Source organism: Microcebus murinus, chromosome 2, assembly GCF_040939455.1.
Source record: "Microcebus murinus isolate Inina chromosome 2, M.murinus_Inina_mat1.0, whole genome shotgun sequence".
In the NCBI taxonomy this organism is placed as follows: domain Eukaryota; kingdom Metazoa; phylum Chordata; class Mammalia; order Primates; family Cheirogaleidae; genus Microcebus; species Microcebus murinus.
This window is the reverse complement of record NC_134105.1, coordinates 77,169,879-77,175,878: the sequence shown is the minus strand read 5'-3', so window position 1 is coordinate 77,175,878 and position 6,000 is coordinate 77,169,879.

Sequence of the window (6,000 nt, the reverse complement as noted above, 5' to 3'; positions counted from 1 at the left end):
AGGAAAAATAAATGAATGGGACTTAATTAAATTAAAAAGCTTCTGAAGAGCCAAGGAAACAATCAACAGAACACATAGACAACCTACACAATGGGATAAAATATTTCTATGCTATACATCTGATAAACGGCTCTTAACCAGAATCTACAAAGAAGGCAAGCAAAGCAGCAAAAAAAAAATATCAAACATCTCCATTAAAAAGTGGGCAAAAGATATTAAAAGAAGCTTTTAAAACGCTGTTCTAATAGCAAATCACAGCAATTTAAGGATGTAAGCTATAGCACATGTTGCCATGTAGGACATTAGCTTGAAACTGGCACACATTCACTGTGCCAACATTGCATTGGGCATATCACCTCCGCCCAATAACAATGTGGCAGGGAAGTATGTGTTGCCCATTCTAGAGAGAAACATAAAGTTACATGATAGAAGGCTCAGATACATAATTCTAATTCAAGAAAGGTGGGAAGAATTAGCAACAAGGTTCTAATCTATACCATCAAATAATTAGTTTCAAGGAGGGAAAGATTAGAAGGCCCTGTTATTGCAGAGGAGTCTAAACACACAAGGACTGAACAGACTCCACCATACTAATCTAAAAAATACATTGCTGGTATTACTGGTGGGAGAATATCTTAAGGAATAGTAGGGACAAAAGCTAACAAATAGATAGCAGGTGAAGAAATGGTAATAAACTATTTTCTTAAGCCTGCATAATAAAAGAAGGAAAAAGCAAAATTAAGTAAGAGTATTTTGTCTGTGTGAATGCTTGTTGTTTTTTAGAATATGAGAAATGAGAACATTCTTTTTCATCACCATTATCATCAGTAAGTTTTATTGAGGGTTTACTATGTGGCATATACACTTTTAAGAGCTTTATATACATTGTTTTATTTACAATAATCCAGTGAGATAATACTATTTTACCCATTTCACAGATGGGGTAACTGGGACACAGAGAGTAAGCACATGGCCCAACATCAGCAAGCTGATAAATGGCTCTAGAATCTTACTACTCAAAGTGAACTTACAGACTAGCAGCCTTGGTGTCATCTGGGAGTTTGTTAGAAATTTAGAATCTCAAGTCCTACCTCATTCCTACTGAAACAAGATTTGCACTTGCACACAGATTCCCTGGTAATCTTAACTCATTAAAATTTGAGGAACAATCTTTAGAGAACATTTGTTTCTTTTGTTTACCTACTACATCTTTTGATAACTGTGCCTGTTTTTTACAAAAACTTGGAACTTTTAATTCTCTCTTCTTCACAATAATCCCTCCACAATACATTCAAAAAATCACCAAGTACAGTTGACCCTCATTATTTGTGGATTCTGTTAACTATAAATAAATGCTAAATAGCCACCACTGACTGAATGAACCCCCTCTTGGCCAAGAGGACCCCAGAAAAATTCTAGAACTCAATTCCTAGCCATGAATGGAAGGGAGGTTAGACACACCTAATTTTACCCCCTCCCTTTTGGAGTTTAGACTCAATTGACCAGGATTAATGATTAAATACAGATCATAAGACTAACAAAACAGACTCTTTGTGACAGTAAGATACTATGACCCAAACATGACCCAAGGTCATGCAAAGCAAAGGTTAAATCTCACCTACATGCCATCAATTTGCTTAGCATCACTTTGAGTGGTATTATATTGTGGCTTGCCCTATGATTACCAGACTTCCTTAACTTAAGCATTCCTTTCTACTGACTCCAGATTTTTAGACAAAGCTTGTCACTCTCAACCAATTGCCAGTTAAAGAACCTCTAAATCCACCTATGACTTGTAAGCCCCTACTTTGAAATGCCTTGCCTTTTGAGGCTGAACCAATATATACCTTCCATGCATTGATTTATGATTTTATCTGAATTTCCTATCTCCCCTATATGTAAAACTGAATCGTAATGCAACTGCCTCTGGACTACTTACTCAAAGCTTCTTGGGTTTATCCCCAAGCCACAGTCACTCATATTGGCTCAACATAAACCTCCCTAAATTATTTTATAGAGTTTGTTGAGTTTTTTTTCTGTTCCCAAAATTCCATATTTGCAAATCTATCTACTCACTACAATTTATTTGTAATCCCCAAATCAATACTTGCTCCACTTTTCATGGATATTTGTGGATGTGTGCAGAGCAACAAAAGATTTTAGTTTCCCTTGTACATCTTCCCAGCAAAAGTCAAACCAAGCAATGGTCTGCCTCATTTTACCTCTTCTACCATAAACTGTGTCCTTTTTGTAGTCTATTTAGTGCCATGTTTTCACATCTTTGTGCTTTGGGTTGGTATTTTGCTCTTTAAAATGACCTCTGAATGTAGTGTTAAAATGCTGCCTTGTGTTAGTAAATCACAGAAAGGCTGTGATGTGCCTTATGGAGAGAATATGTGTGTTAGATAAGCTTTATTCAGGCATGAGTTATAGTGCTCTAGACCATGAGTTTAATGTTAATTGATCAATAATGCAGTACATTTATAAAGAGAAAGAGGAAATCCACTGATCTGTATGTGAAAGCCCCTCCAGAAATTGCTAAAGTAACATCTATCATGTATAATGAAACTATAGAAAAGCAGCTAAATTTGCATATTTGTGAGATGCCAGCTGATTTTAAAAAGAGAGTAGTGGACACTATAGCTGTGAGGCTAGAAGCCAGAGAAATTTACAGCCATATTATCCAGAGTCAGGAAAATGTAAACCCTTCTTGACTAGTGCTTAATTATGAAGACATACTATAAATAAATGATTTGTAAGATGTGTATAATAAATAAGGTGTCTTTAAGCAGAACTATACATTAACAAGGTTATATATTGATCAGCTGATGGAAATGTTGTGACCAGAGGCTTGCAGGAGCCTAATTTTGTATTTCCTCTAGGAACAATGATTCAGTATTTCCTAATTCAGTGTTTTCAGCAACTTTATACAATGTAACTGCTATAAATAATGAAAATCTACTTTACTTACTATGAATCAGGCATTGTTCCAGGCACTAGGAATATAATAATAAATAAGACAAAGTATCCCTTCCCCTTGTGGGTCTTACTGTTTAGTGAGGGTGATATATATTTACATATAAAAGACAAATGTATCAATACATACATCCTGCACAAAAAGATAAATCAGCATCAGAGGACAGAGAGTGACAGGGGCTACTATGTGTGGTAGAAGAGCTATCTAAGACCTCTTTTAGGATGGGACATTTGAGAAGAAAACTAATTGAATTGAGGGGGGCAAGCCATGTGATTATCTAGCATTCCAGAGGCTGAGGGAAGAGGGAAAGAAAGCCAAGTACAAATGCCTGGAGGTAAAACATGAATGAATCTTATTCATCTTTTGTTGTCAAAATATATAGCATGCGTCTTGGTATCCAGTAGACACTTAATCAATATCTTGATTGACTTTCTTATTCTTTTTGAGTACTATGGTGTAGTTATCAACAAGAAAGCTAAGGAAAAGGAGTGGGGAAGGGGATCGTTTTGGTCTGCTGAGAAATGTCATAAAATCATAAATCTAAAAGTTTGAGGGATTCAAGAAATCATCTAACAGATCAGGTGAATATGATATTATTTTGGCTATTGTGGAGATAACCCCAAAGAGATTTGTCTAAGTTTCAAAGCCAATAATTATAGGAGATGAGACTGAATTTTCTGACTCCTAGTATAGGAGTTTTCTGACTAGATAGGTGTTTTCTAACTCCAAGCATAGTATATTTTTGTAACTTATGCAAGTATTTAAATGTTATTTAGAAAAAGATTCTTTTGGGGAAAATACATCTTGTAGAATAGATTCTGTACTATACCTCAATAATGCTACCCTAAAGGATTTTTAATTTATTGTTTACTTTTTCCTCCTTCAGCATAAGCAAGAAATTATCACTCTAATGAAATATGTTAATCAACAAGGCATATGGTCAATTATTTATTTTTATTTTTCTTTCATTTGTTTATTCATTTAGTCCATAAGAAATTATTGTGTTCCTACTGTGGACCAAGCAGTGTCTCAGTTAATTAGGCTACAGAAACAATAAGTCTGGATAAAATAGAATGAATGACTACACCCTGGAGCTACTTAAGGACTAGAAGCAGAACAATAATATTATAATTGTACTTGAAATGTTACTTTATTCAAGAACAGAGGGAAGAGGATGATAAATAGTGAAGTAGATCATTAGAATCAGACAGACCTAGATGCCAACACAACTTTTCAGTAGTCTGTTAACTTGGGAAAATTAATTCTGAGATTCAGTTTAATCCTATCAAAATGTAATTTCAGAAAAGTTAAAAATATAACTTACCTACAAATAAAAGGAAGCATATTTTAAAGATTTACATTATTAATGAAGAAAATTGCAGGTGGTACAACTGGCTTCAAAGGAGAATTTGAGAAACAAAGAGTTATATATCCTATCAGACATAGCATGCTGAAATAAGTTTGCTAAATTAGAGACAAAGCAATTTAATAATATACAGGACAACCAAACCTTACTCCTTTGGATTATTCATATTCTCTGCTGGATAGAAATGCTATTCATTTCTCATGGACACTGATCTACAAGTTAACATGTATTTTTTTAGAATTTGTTCTTTAATCAATAGTGAATAGTAAATTTATCAAAAGAATATTCCCTAGAACATAAATAATCCTTGATCTTATTGAACAATGTTACGGTGTGATTTTAAAAGTACAGGTAGTCACTCTTTGCCTCATTTGCAAGTTTTGGAAGATTTTCTCTAGAATTTCTCTATAAAATCAGGTTATATATATAAAAAAAAAATCCCCCAAATATTGTGCAAAGTAGAGGCAACTCAATGCCTGGTGCATAACAAATGCTCAACAAGTGATGGTTAAGTGTCTATTAGGCTTTCTCCATCTTCCTCTATATAACTCCTTTATACTGTTGCAAAGCCCTAAAAGAAAGGTTTTATAGGAAGCAGTAGCTGAGAAAACCAGTCTGAATAATCCACAAAATGGGCATATTCCTCTACTTCTCAATGGTTGATAAGAAGAGCATGGAACACCAGCACGGCACTCTGAACAGTAAGAGGCCACTTGGTCATGTGGTTTGAGATAAGTTGCTCCTAATTGAAAACTAACAAAGTAACATTGATTTAGTCATGCCTGTTAATGTTTTATTTGTTGCTCATATTCCTGCATTTCCAATTACTCTCCAGGTACTGCTAAAGCAGCTCCGTTGGAAAGCTCCCTAAGTACGCAACAGCATCTTCAATTGGTTTCAATATGTAAACGTGACACAATTTAAATATTTCTTCTACACAGATAGTTTTTTTCTCCTTATTAAACATAAATTACTCAGCTCACAAAATTATCTGAACAGTAAGGCACAAATAAGAGAGCATTATTGTTTGCTGGTTGGAGAGATAAGCAGTTAAACATCTAGAGGTGAAGTGGAGGACAATTAACATCCCAGCCCACTCAATTATCATACAATGCCCACTTCTTAGGGAATTAGAGCTATAGCAATCTGCTACTATGAATAAATGAGTATTTTAGATCTCAGAGGGTAATGCAATAGTCTTGAAAATAATCTTTTTATGAGACTGTGGCTTTATCAGTTATAGTTTAGAGTTAAGATAAACACTGACTATGTATTGAATTATAATGACTGCTGGAGGGTGCTTGCATTTGCGTTTTCAATATTATTAATTTTGCAGTTCTACTCTTCTTGTCTAATATGCTTTGTGAAGTAAGTCTTGGCAAAGAGACTCCAGCTCACTTTTAATGCTATCTTCCTTAGTGAATTTTAGCAGCAAATAAATTAGGTTGTAAAAACTACCCAAAAGGAAATATTTTCTAGAGGACTTGTGGCACGATGTTTTTCAGTGTACGTGGATGCCTAGGACAGCATGGTCTCTCTGACACTTAACCTTGCTGAAAACACTTAACAGCTTAGGCAGAGCTTCAAAGTGAAAGAAAAACAAAAGAGAACACTTTGTCTGTGTGTGTGCTCTCAATCTCACGAAATGTAGAGAGGC